At 27.0% G+C, this 14,453-nt stretch overlaps 1 long non-coding RNA gene across 2 annotated transcripts; it reads left to right on the top strand.

Moving 5' to 3' along the window:
* The first annotated feature begins 2,537 nt into the window (after positions 1 to 2,537).
* Positions 2,538 to 10,177, top strand: LOC135929523 (uncharacterized). Of its 2 annotated transcripts, none has more exons than XR_010572606.1 (4): positions 2,538 to 2,778; positions 3,291 to 3,381; positions 6,124 to 6,213; positions 8,297 to 10,177. It is a non-coding gene; the product is annotated as an uncharacterized LOC135929523 (long non-coding RNA). The 2 variants fall into 2 exon arrangements; XR_010572605.1 differs by having other exon boundaries at positions 2,547 to 2,683.
* The last annotated feature ends 4,276 nt before the right edge of the window (positions 10,178 to 14,453 follow it).

The raw sequence follows: 14,453 nt of genomic DNA, 5'->3' as shown, positions 1-14,453 counted from the left end.
ATATGTACAATAGCAATAATTTTTTCTATTTTATTTGATTTCATTTTTACATTGGTTTCCTAAAAACCAGGTTTTACTGTATTATGAGCTTACCTAGGCTTTTTTGTTAATAGGGACTTTGAATATTATGATTCCTTCCTATCTTTTAACTTTAAAAAAATATATATATAAATAGATTGTAAAGATTTACTCTGCAAAACCAAGTGCCCCAATGGTTAAATATTGGAAGCAGATTATTGTCGTACCTGTTCTTGCAAGAACTGAAGCTCAATTACACAAATTTTTGAAATCATAAAACTCCATTTAAAAGGAGCAAGATAAAAATTTATGCTCTTCTTTTTATTTCAAAATTTAATTAAATAACGAATGATATAATTATTTGCGCATTTATTTTTTGAATGTTAATGTATATATAAAATTTTAAATTATTTGCGTATTTTATTAATGAATGTTAATATATGTGTATATAAGTTGCAAATTTAACGATTTGATACAATTTTTATTTTTTAAATGGTTAATAAAATAATTAAAATAAGGAGGTAATAAAGTATGTAAGAAATATTTTTCTTATTTTAAGAATGCATTTTATTATACCTAATTTACAGCAGCCTTTCATCCAGGATTTCAGAAAGAAAGAAAGAAAGAAAGAAAGAAAGAAAGAAAGAAAGAAAGAAAGAAAGAAAAGAAAGAAAGAAAGAAAGAAAGAAAGAAAGAAAGAAAGAAAGAAAGAAAGAAAGAAAGAAAGAAAGAAAGAAAGAAAGAAAGAAAGAAAGAAAGAAAGAAAGAAAGAAAGAAAGAAAGAAAGAAAGAAAGAAAGAAGAAGAAAGAAAGAAAGAAAGAAAGAAAGAAAGAAAGAAAGAAAGAAAGAAAGAAAGCACAATATTTTAATATTTTTTGGAATAAATATTTTACAAGTAATCAGCGATAGAAAATTAAAATGATGATTTTTGGATCCAAGACTCCAGCAATGTGTGCCTTATAATTAGCAGTTATCTTCATTCTAAATTACTAAGAGTTTGAATGTCAAAGAAACCTAACATTTATTTTTTGTTTTTAAGTTTTCTACATGTATCTTCTTTTACATTTACACCCAAGCGGTAATTTTATAATCTAATATTTATGCTTTTAACGCCCTCTTATGGATAAATATTTATTAAATTTAAAAATTCAATATTAATATTTGAAAACATAATAAGATGATAAATATATTTTATTTTCCTTTACTATTAAATAGTAAATGGAAATTATATAGTAGATTAATAATCTAGTTTTTATTTTAGTAAAAATTGATTAAGAAATGAAGCAAAAACATATTTTTCTAAAAATTATTTTAAAAAAATTTTTTATATCATAAAATATACTAACCTAAAAAAAAATTAATAAAATTGTTGTAATTTTGGTAATATTCAAATTTTTAAGATTAAGAAAAACGAAAGATAGGCAAATTACTTTTAAACAAAATTACGAAGCCGGAAGATATTCAAATCTACTCAAGAAAAAAGAAATAAATCTCGATGTAAATGAGGATTAAAGAAAAAGAATATGTAATGAAGAAATTATGATAATTTATTTTTCTTATATTAATTTTATTTTGTTTTTCACTTTGTATTTTTATAGTTAATTATTGAATAAAGATTTATTAGCATAATATTTAAGTATATACATTTTTATTTTTTTAGGTTCTGATTTCCAATGTCAAATCACTCAATTGTGACAATTTTAGTTATAAAAATAATTTCAAATTTTTAAAAATAATTTTCGTTATTTATTAAATATTTTTTAATTAAACCCTTATCGAAATATTTATAATATTTTTACGATATCACTAAAAACTGCATTGCTAAAAAAAATAATTAATCAAAATTTTACGATAGATATTTTTATTTAAAATATAATTTTCAGAAACATGTTTTTATATTATTTTTTTTAAGGGTGGAACGAGATTTCTAATAGCTTTCGACAATTTAATTTAACTTTTTTTTTGACATAGAAGATAATTACCGGGTATACCCGCAAACATTTATTGCAGGCCTGGCAAGGCCGAAAAACTTTTTCAGAGCATTACACGGGCCTTACCTCACGCTGACCACTACAAAGCATCATGACGAAATAGTGGTTATATAGATATTTTATTTTAAAAAAATCGACAATTGTAATAGTGAATGCTCAGATATAAAAAATAAATAAATAAAATGGCATAAATTTGTCACAATTTGCAATATTAGTTAAAAAAGAAATTCAAATGTTGCTTTTGTAGTAACTTATTACATGGTTATTTATTGTTTTGGAAAGGTATAACCTGGCAAGTTAATACAATTAATTATTAAGTTATATATATAATAAAATTTATATTCATATAAATAATAAAAGAATTTTATATTATTTTGCCAAGATAGAATATTTAAAAATGAAATTTAAATACCTTTAAAAAGATCTTTTAATTGTTGGCAAACTATTTATAAACAAAAAAAAATTGTTTTTTATATTGTTTTTTTTTTACTTTCTAATATTCAAATCATTTATTTTCGATTAAGTCTCCAAAAAGTTTATAATATTTTTTTAAATTATTTTTTAAAAGTGAACATATTTATTTTTTGAATAAAAATGCTTAGAAATTTTATATTAATTATTATCCTTTGTTCTATAGTTGGGTATCATTCTTTCTATCATGTTAATATAAGCAGTAAAATCATTACATATCTTCATTATCGAAATATTTAATATTCCCGAATTAAGTATTATTAGAATAAGCATGTTTAGGAGAAAATTCTATATATGGTAAACGTGAATTATTTTCTTTAACAAATTATAAAATAAATGTTACAATTGTTTTAGAATAAATTTTAATAATACAGAATGTCCAAATAGAAAAAAAAATTTATTATGAATTTTAGATAAAAAAAATGGGAAATAAGAATTTTTAAAAAAAAAGATATTTATTGAGTCAGGATCAATAATTTTAAAAAAAGTTTTTAGGATGCTATTCTGAACATAATTTCAGAATTAAGAAGAAAAATGTGGCTAACTTAATATTTTATTAAGAAAAATATTATGCAAGTCTTAAGAAATTGCTCATAGTTAGCACAAAAGTTTGAACATCTACTAACGAAATCTCGAGGCTTGCTAAAATATTGAGTTAGCCGTTTAACAACACTAATGATGGTCGAGCTAAGGACGCGGTCTAAGGACTTTATGAGGAATTTGTTAAGAAATTTTAGGATTCGACATTGAAAATATTGATTATTAGGTAAATATCTTCAAACATTTATGAAATGGTTTTTAATTTACAGATTGTCCAACTAAAAAACCATGCACTTTACTATGTAAGATAGGTTTCGTTCTAGATAATGACGGTTGTGAGTGCAAATGATGTGCCGCAAGGTTTTTATTTTTAAATTAAAATTATATATAATTTTTAAAAAATTTTAATTGATCAATTTTTTTTCTTCTAAGAAATCAAGCCTAAAATTATGTCCAAATTCGTCCTTTTTTATTTTTAAAATTTCTGAAAAGTGAATTTTAAATTTAATAAAATGGGAAATAAATATATATATTTTTTTAAGATATTTACTGAGTTCTATAATTTAATTTTAAAAAAGAAAGGTTTTTAAAATGATATTCTGAATAGAATTTCAGAATTAAGAGACAAGAAACATGATTAGGGGAGATAATGACGCGGCCTAAGGGCTTCATGAGAAATTTGTTAAACAGGGTTTTACGTCATTACAGAGAATGTATTTTTATAGAGAAACACTTTTGTAGAGAAAACAAAAATAGATTGCACTTATAGAAAAAAACAATTACAGAGAATATCGTTTATAAAGAATAATTTTATAGAGAATGATTTGAGAATGATTTTAAAGAAAATGTATTTTATGGATAATTATTTTGTAAGAATTTTATTTAAAGAATATGATTAATACCATTTTAATACCAAGTTTTTATGAACCTATAATTTACTAAATAAGATGTTAGCTATATTCATTTCGAAATATCAAATATATTTTTATTTCATAATAAATTCTAAATAAACATAGTATAAATAATATACCAATATAAAAAAATACATTATATTATTATATGATTAAATACATTTAAATTTATATTGTGGGACCCTTAAATAATCCAGCATGGTTCTTGAATAAAAATCTTCAAAAATTAGAAAAATCCTTCTGGTTCACGATATTCTTTCTTTAACATTGGAGCCAATATTCCTAAGGATTATTGTTCCAATACGTCTCTTCAAAGTACTCTATCAAGGAGGAAAGAATATCCCTAATTTCTTGATAGAATTCAAAGGCACATAATTCCTAATCCATGAATTACATACTCAACTGATACATATGTCAGTGACATTCACATTTTTATGTACATAGCAAAATTTGTTTGTGTTTTGTATATATTGCAAATTATCGGATTTATTTGAACAGTACGCCATTTGCATCGCGACATATGAAATAGGCACCCGCGCATTGAAGTCAGTGGAAACGACTGTTTAAAAGCAGATAACGCTGCTAATTCAAAGTTGATCATTATGAATTTAGGGTTTATATAAATTAGAAATTTTTTATTTGATTGAAAATATTAATGTAATCTTGTTGGCGACGGACTTGGTCATACCAATTGATAATCAATTATCCAATAATAACGAACAATTTTTGTTATATGATAGTAATCATCATGATCACCGATGCTTCACAGTTTCAACCATCAAAAATATAATTTTTATCAACCATGCTATATATGGTATGCAGATGTCCCATTCAAGACATGTCCTCCTCTCTTCTAACAAATATACACCATCCAAAGGATGAAATATAAAGCCATTATCTCCGCTATTTATGTTCGGATGACATCACATCGCCAACAAGATAATATTAATATTTTCGATCAAATAAAAAATTTTCAAATTTTTTTAAGTCCTAAATTCATTATGATAGACTTTGAATTAGCAGCTTTATCCGTTTTTAAAAAGTCGTTTCTACTGTCTGCAATGCACGGGGGCCTATTTAATATGTCGCAATGCATATGGCGCGCGGTTCTAAAAATATCCGCTAATTTGCAATGCATACAAAACGCACGCAAATTATAATATGTACATAAAAATGTTAATGTCACTGGCATATGTACTGGTTGAGGATGTAATTCATAGATTCGAGGAATTATGTGCCTCTGTATTCTATCAAGAAAATAGGGATATTCTTTCCCCCTTGATAGAATACTTTGAAGAGACGTGGATTGGAAAAATGATAGAGATGGAGAGGAAGTCGCGCCATTTAGCATTTCTCTATGGAATTGCTACGAATCGTCACTATCTCGTGAATCTAATACCAATGATTTAGTAGAGGGCTGGCATCAAAATTTTTCGCCTTATATAAGTTCCTATCAGTCGACGATCTGGAAATGATAAAGAGTTAGTAATTATATTATAAATTTTAACATTTTCATTTTAAGCTCTCAACGACGAAAATAGCCTGAATCGTTACAAATTGGAACAATAATCCTTAGGACTATTGGCTCCAATGTTAAAGAAAGAATATCGTGGACCAGAAGGATTTTTTTAATTTTTGAAGATTTTCATTCAAGAACCATGCTGGATTATTTAAGGGCTTTATCCCACAATATTAATTTAAATGTTTAATTTAATCATATAATTGTAATTTTTTATATTGGTATATTATTTATACTATGTTTATTTGAATTTATTATGAATAAAAATTTATTTGATATTTCGAAATGAATATTGCTAAGCTCTTATTAGTAGATTATCTAGGTTTATCTTATAAAAACTACATATACAAATGGTATTAATTCATATTCTTTAAATAAAATTCTGTATAAAATAATTCCCTATAATATACATTCTCTATAAAATCATTCTCTGTGAATTCATTCTCTATAAAATCAATCTCTATAAATAATCTCTATAAAGAAATTCTCTATAATTGTTTTCTCTACAAGTGCATTCTCTAAAAACATCATTCTTTATATAAAACTTTCTCTATAATTGTTTTCTCTGTAATGGGTTAAACCGATGTGTACTTTTAAGATTCGATGTTGAAAATATTAGTTATTAATTTGTAAATATCTTCAACATTTATGAAATTGTTTTTTAATTTACAGATTGCCCAACTAAAAAACCATGCGCTTTACTATGTAAGATAGGTTTCGTTCTAGATAATGACGGTTGTGAGTGCAAATGCGTGCCACAAGGTGGTTTTTTTTTAAATTAAAATTATACATAATTTTTATATATTTAATTGATTAATTTTTTTTGGCTGATAAATCAATCCTAAAGCTGAGTTTAGATTCTTCATTTTTATTTTTAAAATTCTAAATAAATAAATTTTAGATTTTAAAAACAAAATAGGAAATAAATATATATATAATATATATATTGAAAAAAAAGGTTTTCAGGATGCTATTCTGAATAGATATTTCAGTGCAAAGATTAAAAGATAGATCAAAATTCTTTTTAAAACAATTTACTGTAAGTAGTTTCGAGTGATTTGTCACCCTAAGGCATTCCTGATATAATTTAAACAATTCTATAATTCCTTTTTTTTTATAGAAAAAATTTTATAATACCATTTTCTTATCTCAAAACCCCCAAAATTTGTATTTTTTTTTAAAAAACTACCTTTAATATCGTGAGTCTACTAAAAACAGCTCTCTACTCTTAGAGGAACTTCCCAACCTTATGGGTGGGATATGCCCCTGTAATATAAATGTAATTGTAAATTGAATTTAAATTGAATATAATATTAACTTTTCGTTTGTAAATTACATAACTTGAAGGATTGAATTCATTATATATATATATACGTAATATTTTGTATTAAACATACTTTTACTTACTTTACTTATTTTACTTCTACTTCCATTGAGTCTTTAACTTTAATAGGAACTACTTCCATTGAATCTTCAACTTTAATAGGAGCTACTTCCATTGAGTCTTTTACTTTAAATTTAATAAATCTTCTCTAAAAAAAAATCGTCGCCAATGAAGTGTTTTATTAAATAAGTAAAATAAGTAAAGTAAGTAAAAGTATATAATATACAAAATATCACGTATATATATATAATGAATTCAATCCTTCAGGTTATGTAATTTACAAACGAAAAGTTAATATTATATTAATTTAAATTCAATTTACAATTACATTTATATTACAGTTCTCCCCACTATAAATTGAATTCATCGTGATAACGTAGTGGGGGTTTCGAAACTCTTTTTTCAAGAGTTGTATTCTCATGTTCTGCCTTTTCCACTTCTTCGGTCAACGTAACGGGTATTTCCTTCTCTTGTGTATGTGCATCCCTCAATTGATCTGCATGCTTGTTTTTAACGATCCCCTCTGATTCCACATCGTACAAAATTGCGCTTTTTCGATGTAACACTTTTCCTTCATACCCTGCTGTCCTTTCGTTTGCTATCCAAACTTTTTGCTGCTCTTCAAACTCCCGAGGTTCAACACTTCTATCTTTGTAGTACTTTTGTTTCCATAGAGCGTTTTCCGTCCTTTCTCTCGTTGATAATTTCCACTGATCTAATGTCGTCCTAAGCGACCTTCCAAACATCATCTCGGCAGGGGATTTACCAGTAGTTGCATTGGGAGTATTACGGTGAGTAATTAAAACATTTGCTAAATTTAACTGGTCCGGAGTCCCACATCTCCTTCCAGCATAGAAACGCGTCTTTATCGTCCGTATATATCGTTCAGCCAAACCATTCGATTTGGGGCTATAAGGGGCCGATCTAAAATGTTTTATATTGTTTTTAAAAAGAAATGTTTTGAATTCAGATCCAGTAAACTGAGTACCGTTATCTGAGACAATGTAGCGAGGTAACCCAAATCTAGCGAAATAATTACGCAGATTATTTATTACACTCGCCGAATTAATATGTGTTAAAATTAACATGAGAATACAACTCTTGAAAAAAGAGTTTCAAAACCCCCACTACGTTATCACGATGAATTCAATTTATAGTGGGGAGAACTGTAATATAAATGTAATTGTTGAATTTAAATTGAATATAATATTAAATTTTCGTTTGTAAATTACATAACCTGAAGGATTGAATTCATTATATATATATACGTGATATTTTGTATTAAACATACTTTTACTTACTTTACTTATTTTACTTATTTAATAAAACACTTCAGCCCCCAAGTTTTTTTTCCCCTATGAGTTAAAATCTAGCATAGCTGAGTGAATATTTTATTAAAAATTTCTTTTCATTTTTTTATTTTTAAACTTTACAAAAATAATTTTTTAAAAATTTTTTTAGTATGCCCGGATTTGCCTTGCTTTAAACTCATCAAATGCGCCAATGGACAAGTATTGGATGCGAATGGTTGCCCTACCTGTACCTGCAAGCTTTACTAATTCAAATCCTTTTTTAAACCCCTTTTTTTAAATATTTTCTCAATGTTACCTAAACTTATAGACATACACCGAAATAACGTTATCATTTTACCAACAAAACTATATTTATAAATATATTATATTTTTTTAAATTTGTAAATGATACATATAATTTATTATTTTTTTTTTTTAAATAATCACGAATAAATAGTCATTTTTTTAAAAAAAAATAAAGTGTTTAATAGTCTGATAATTTCAAATCTTTGATTAGCTATAATATAATAAGTTTTAATTGGAAAGAAATCTCCGACTCCTGTGTTAATAATAGCTCCATCACAAATAAAACAACACATCATCCCCAATAGGCGGCAATAAAGCAATCGAATATTTCAAAACAAAATTTATCCGCAATTTCTACCTTTTACATAAAATTCTTCAAGTCCTTCCTTCCCATCAAGCTTTCTTCCTTCTCAAAAACTTTTTATTTATCCCAAAAATCCAACATGCCTTCCGCTCTGCCCTACTTTTCTTAATCCCGGAAATTCTCATCCAAATAGAATTAACAATCAAAGACTCTTTAGAAGGCATCCTCAATATAAAATTCAGCCTTAATTCTGGGAGGCAGGCCTCCTTACCTTCGAAATTTAGGGATCTTGGCCTAAGATCACCCACGTCACTCAGCCTTGCTACCTTTTTAGCCTCAGATTCAAGCTGCCGCTTAAATATTCTATCACTTAACAATAGCCCCATAGACCCCTACCTTCCTCACGCCCTAACAATCTGGAAAGATAATTCCCTCTCCGCTCCAATCCCTGCATCGCGAAATCAACATGACTGGGATCTTCCCTTAATACGCCACTCCGTTGAATATCTAATATCGAGTGCTGCTTCTAAGGGATCCCCATCAATTCTTTCACATTTATTCTCCTATTTCAGTTGATGAATCCTTAACTGTTGATCATCTCTCTCTCCCACAACTGCAAGTTCCACAACTTTTGCCTTCCCTATCGGGCTATGAATGTTAGAAGCTTTGCCCAACTCAAACTTAAGACTCCAACAAACGAAGAATTACGCATAGCCATAGGTCTCCGGCTTGATTGTAAAATACTGACTAACTCCGCATTACATTATGTTCCCAACCCGTTTTGATTGTTTCGGACATCATCCTTTTCATTGTCGATTCTCTAAAGGTAAAAATTCTCGACACAGTGTAGTTAACGGCACCATTCTCTGTGCTTTACGCTCAGCTCAAATTCCCGTAACCCTTGAACCCTGTGGCCTCTTAACTGAGAATAGTATACGGCCAGATGGGCTGACCTTAACACCTTGGAGTAATGGAACTTCATTAGCATGGGATTATACTCGCATCGACCGATTTGCTCCCTCGTTTAGTAACAACTCATTCGTGCTAGCGGAAAACTCTAAAATTAATAAATACACTTCCCTAACCAATTGCAATCTCATACCAATCGTATCCGACACAATCATGTTTTTTGGCAATCATGCCCTAACCTTCTTCAAATCCCTTGGTAAAAAAAATTCGCGCCATCAGTGGTGACCCACAGGAAGGCTTCTATCTTAGACAGCGCCTATCTATTGATATATGCAGATCTACCTGTATTGCCATCCACGGCTCCCTTTTTTGACCTCCCACCCAACATACAATTTAATATACTAATTTTATTTTATACAGTTTTTATATAGATTTTATTTTACAAATAGTTTACATGATATTTTTAATATATATTTTTAAATTACGTATATATGTTTTACTTTTAACGTTTAATTTGACCAATAAATAAAAAAAGTTTGAAAAAAATAAAATAAATAAAACTATCCTAGTTAATATTATACCTTATTATAATATAGGAATTTTTCATAACTGATTAAGATGGTTGTAGACATCTATGAAAGTTATGGGACCAACGCCATACCATGTTCGCTGCCCAGGAGGAAAAATAATTTAGCGGACCTTTGAAAAAACGCAATTTACTTAAGCGTATTTGATAATTTTTCAAAATTAAAACCAAAAACATATATATCGCATTAAATTTATCTTTTAAACTTGTTTGGGCCACCAGTAGATTTATTATTTATAATCATTAAAACTGAAATAGCAACTAAAGGATAAAACCAGAATTTTAAATTTAATTTTAAATCACCTTAAAAATTTTTTTAAAAATCTCAGTTAGGCTTAAAAAAACGATTTTTAGTTAATTTATTTTTAGTGGAATATAGAAACAAGCCGGATCTAATATATTATATTAGAAATTAAATACAAATTAACAATTATAAAAGTTGTGACAACGAATATATTTGAATTAGAAGTCCACGCAGCAATGCCTGGCCAGAGATCTACAAGCCATACCCCACGGATAGAAAGATTTTTTTGAGCATCTCAAGTCTGGCCTGAAGTCTGCCAAAATTCTCTGAAGCTACTTTGAATTAGGCTCATTTCCGTCTTTTTTGCTTGGGTCAAGAAGGCTTGCATAAAATTTTTTTTACGCGCCTGGTATTAATTGAATTTTTTTAATTTTGCCCTAATGCATCAATAGCAGATAATTTTGTAGTGTATATCAATGAGGAGCTTAAAAACAGAGGGGCCTATAAGTTCTCATCAACGTAATTTAATTAGAGCAAACCTAAAATATTTCCTATTTAAGGAAAGCGTTTATTTTTTTTTTGAACAAAAACTATACTAAATGATAAGAAATTATAAATTAGTTTAAATAAAATAAAATAATTGAACAATTTTTGCCTTAATTTTTGAATTTGGCCACATATTGCTAAAAAAAAATAAAAGAAGTATTTTAACATCAGCTGATTTGTCTTATTTAAAATTATGAATCAAATCTGGGTTTAAAATATTTTTTCCTTCAATTCCCATTTATCCAATAACAATCCTTATCTTTTATGAGATTTCCCTAACATTTTAAGAGTATTCACGAAATTGATATATACAATTTAGACCATGTCTGTCTCCCTTTGGAGTCAATTTGATAGATAATTTATTTTTTTGCAGAGACCTGCAGAGGTCACCATTTTTACAGCCCGGCCTGGTTCATATTTTAAATTTTTATCGGCCCGGCCTGGGTTTTTTTAAAGAAAATTTTCAGACCCGGCCCGGATTTTATTAGAATATATTTTATATTTTTGATTTTTATAGCTAATAATGGCGCTTTAAAATATTTGGTTTTAAAATATACGGCCCGGTCCGGATATTTTCTTAGACCAGGCCCGGCTATATTTTAAAAAATTATATATGGGCCGGGCTTAGGGTCGGGCCTGCAGGTCTCTAAGTTGTATAACTCCTTAATAATTATAATAAAAAAGTGTAAAATTTGCGTGTTTTTGCCTATTGCTATTAATCATATCATTAGTAGACAATTGTTAAGGAATGAGAAATGATATTTAAAATTGATTAATATAAAAGGAATATTACATAAAATCAAATGCTTGATATAGAATATTGGAGTTGGTATATATATTAGATATAGGCGAGGGTTTTATTTTGGCTAAAAAAAATTATAGAGCTAAATTTCAAAATTTTTAAAATTTGTTTTTAAAAGATATTATAAGAACCGGAAATCATTTTAACAGAGAAAATAAATTCGAGAATTCTTAGCCAGAACTGGTTATAACAAATGACACTATTTATTTATTAGTGATATATATGTATTAAAATCTAAATATCACTATATTCATAACAGCTGTCCAGAATTTTAAAAATTAAAATAGACCAATCAGGACACAGCTTTATAATTCAATTACTTGGTAAATTTTTTAAAAAATTTTTTTGTAATTTAGTTTTTTTTTAAAAAATGAGGCACCTGCTAAAAAGAGATTTTTTAAAACCCATATACAATATTTTCTTTTATTTTGAAGTTATATTTGTGTTTAATTGTTCTCGATATTGTTCCTAATTCATTTTAGCCATATTTGCATAATAGATATATTGCAAGTCATATATCGTCAATCAATCATACCTTATTAACTTAATTTAGTCATGTCAATCATTTAAAAACTTTCAATTTTTTTTTCCCTCTCGTTCCTTAAAATCTTCTTTTTTTTTTAGTTTTCCTAAAATAAAGATATGCTTATCTTCAGCATAACTTGAATGAATTTACTCTTCAAATTTCCTTTTTTTTACTTTTTTACAAAAATAATGAAAATAATGAAAATTAGTACGCCAAGATCTGCCCTGCTTCGAATATATGACATGCACCCATAGACATGTAACGAACTCTAATGGTTGCCCTACATGCACTTGCAAGAAGCGATGCTAATTAAAATCTAAAATCATTTTGAAAATTTATATTTTAATATTTCTAATATACTTTATATTTATATACATATTTCCAATTTTTGTAAAGGATATTTTTTTAAAAAAATAAATCATAATCCCAAAATAAAATAATTTTTAAAAGTTATAAAAGTTTTTGATCTAATCTGACAACAAATCTTTGATTAGTTCTTATGATATCTAATTGAAAAGAGGCCCTTGACTCTGATCAATAATTATTCCTTAAACATTTCTGAATGAAAAGAATGATAAGCTTGGAATGAAAAATTCTATGAGGTTGGGTAGTGATTATTTGTCGAGGGAAAATAATCCCGAATAAACAATTTTTAATAAAGTATCTAATCTGGTAATTCCAAATATGTGGATTAGTTCTATAATAAATTTTAATCGAAAAGAAACCCTTTGATTATGATCGATAACATATCTGAATGATGTTATCTTTATATAATAATATATATATTTATAAATGCGTAACCACACAGGGGTAGACTGGGCATAAAACCAGGTGGGCATTTGGTTCCACAAGGCTGTGAGAAAATGTCGATTATAAAGAAAAGAAAAGAAAAGAAAAGAAAAGAAAAGAAAAGAAAAGAAAAGAAAAGAAAAGAAAAGAAAAGAAAAGAAAAGAAAAGAAAAGAAAAGAAAAGAAAAGAAAAGAAAAGAAAAGAAAAGAAAAGAAAAGAAAAGAAAAGAAAAGAAAAGAAAAGAAAAGAAAAGAAAAGAAAAGAAAAAGAAAAGAAAAGAAAAGAAAAGAAAAGAAAAGAAAAGAAAAGAAAAGAAAAGAAAAGAAAAGAGGCCGATTAAATATATTATTTTTTAATTATTTTCTTTTTTAGCATTCAGAATATCATATCGATATATTTCTTGAAGGATTATCATTTAGGTATACTATTGATAAATGGAATTGGAAAATCATGTGAATTTCCTTGAGATGATAACAAATTATATCAAAAAAAAGGATAAAAAGGTTATTTCCTTGAGCAAACATAGAAAAGGAAAGATGAGACTTCCCGATAAATTAAGATTCGAGGGATAGGGTTTCTCTAATAATTTTATATCAAAGATAACCGTTAATAAGTTATTAATAGGTGTTTCTATGTAAAATTAGAAATTTAAATATTATAGTGGGTTTTTTAAATAAATTAAGAAGATAATGGGTATATGATATATATATGAGGAGAGAATTGATTTGGATAAAAATATACATGTCAATAATAATAATGTTATAACAATTTCGAGATCTGTGACAAGTATAACTGGTTATAAGATGTGTAAGAATTATGTTATTTTCAATGAAATATTAATAATACTTTTCAAAATTATATATTATATTATGCTGCATACTTAGATATATGTACTATAAATTAATCTCCTTATATTAGTTACATTATCGAATGAATGTTATCATTAGTCTAACTACTTTTTTTAATGTTACCGTTATAGATTATAAAAATATTTATGCCATAGCCATAGATATTATAAGCGCATTACTATGGCTTAATATTATTTTATTAACGATAAAAGTTTTTATATATACCCTAATTTAACTTTATAACTTTATATTACTGGGAGATAGGCCACCTAGAGAGTGCCAGTCTTCGGTCGGAAAAAGGGAGATTGTGGGGCATACATCGAAATTCTTGGATCGTGGCGGATTATGGTGTGAATTATTATATATTTTCCATATTTGCTCATTGATTTTAAAGTTAATTACAATTATTTCTATACATCCCCTAAATCAATCACTATATTACCCTGCCCCCTCCCTCACATAAAT

This window comes from Gordionus sp. m RMFG-2023, chromosome 5 (assembly GCF_954871325.1).
Source record: "Gordionus sp. m RMFG-2023 chromosome 5, tfGorSpeb1-WG-v2, whole genome shotgun sequence".
Classification (NCBI taxonomy): Eukaryota; Metazoa; Nematomorpha; class Gordioida; order Chordodea; family Parachordodidae; genus Gordionus; species Gordionus sp. m RMFG-2023.
This window is presented reverse-complemented; position numbering and strand designations above follow the sequence as displayed.